We start from the raw sequence: 1,270 nt of genomic DNA, 5'->3' as shown, positions 1-1,270 counted from the left end.
CCACCAGGGCTCCTCCACAAGTCGCCCAGGGAGGGAAAAACTATGTATGTATGTATGTATGAATGTAGATTGCCGACCTGCTTCTGTGGGTCAGGCCCCGAGTCACCTCCCAATGGCCAGAGGGAAAATGTCCCTCAGAGGATTCTCTGATTCTCTAGCACCAGTGACATACATGAGGGGGGAGAGAAGAGAAGCCTGACAAAACACAGCAAATTTAGTCAATACTGAAGAAACCGTTCCAGGAAATTTGGGAACCACTTCAAGGAAAAATCACTTGAATACGAATTCTCCCTCCCACCAATCCCGGTCAGATGCTTACCTAGCTCACTGCTTCTGCTCTCCCACGTTTCTGTAATCCAGTCTCATTCACGTATCACAGATTGTCCCAAGATTAAGCCAAACACAACATAATCGTCCACCAGTTGCCAATTTCACTAAGGTTCAGGGACAGTCTTATCACACATAATTCCCTGGCACCCTCTGTGTTTTGCAGTATTATTGATAATGAATATTCCTACATACTTTGTTTTGCAAGACTTGTTCAGAAATTTACTTTTGACCGTCTCAGCAACCTGCTTATTGGTAGAGCAATTCTAGAGCCACTTTTCAGAGAATTTGGTTAACGGAAAGCTCGGAGATCAGAGTTACTGACACCCAATGTGATGGAAACACGCCAGACCTCCTAAATTCCAAATCCCAAGCCCCACCCGCTAACGGCTACCCAGACTGGTTCTCAATCCTGGGTGCATACTGAAAATTTTAGAAAATGGCAATACTCAGACTGCACCCCCCGAGATTCTGCTAGAATTGCCTGGGGTTGGGCACTGGTCTAAGTCTACTGCGCATCCAGGTTCAGAATCACTGCTCTAGAAACATCCCAACAGGTGAGTCAGTTACATCTCTGGCTTCGGGAGCTTTGAAGGAGGAAGACAGCTTTGCCTAAGGCGGCCTGACCGTGACGCACAACAGGCTGGCAGACGTCTGCAAACTTTTCTCTACAGGGCCACAGACGGGCTGTGTCGCAGTTTGTTTGTTTTTTTTTTACAGGCCTTTAAAAATACAAACCATTCTTGGCTCGAGGGCTGTACGAAAGCCGGCCACGGGCTGGCTATACCCGCGGGCCGCAATCTGCACAGCCCTGGCCTAGAGAGAGGAAATCCGAAAGGCAGCCCCGAAGAGACAGCGCATGCGACACTCCCAGGCCGCCTCGCGGGCCCCGCGACCCACGGGAGCAAGAAAAGGAGCGGGCCGGGAAGGTCACATCCTCTTA

General features: G+C 49.7%; 1 protein-coding gene across 1 annotated transcript in view; it reads right to left on the bottom strand.

Moving 5' to 3' along the window:
• SOD1 (superoxide dismutase 1) overlaps positions 1-1,270 on the bottom strand; it is a 10,082-nt gene that overhangs the window by 8,306 nt on the left and 506 nt on the right. The gene's annotated exons all lie outside the window — the stretch shown is intronic.

This window comes from Trichechus manatus, unplaced genomic scaffold (genome assembly GCF_000243295.1).
Source record: "Trichechus manatus latirostris isolate Lorelei unplaced genomic scaffold, TriManLat1.0 scaffold00177, whole genome shotgun sequence".
NCBI classification, from domain to species: domain Eukaryota; kingdom Metazoa; phylum Chordata; class Mammalia; order Sirenia; family Trichechidae; genus Trichechus; species Trichechus manatus.
The sequence above is the reverse complement of the archived record's forward strand: the minus strand, read 5'-3'. Positions and strand labels throughout refer to the sequence as shown.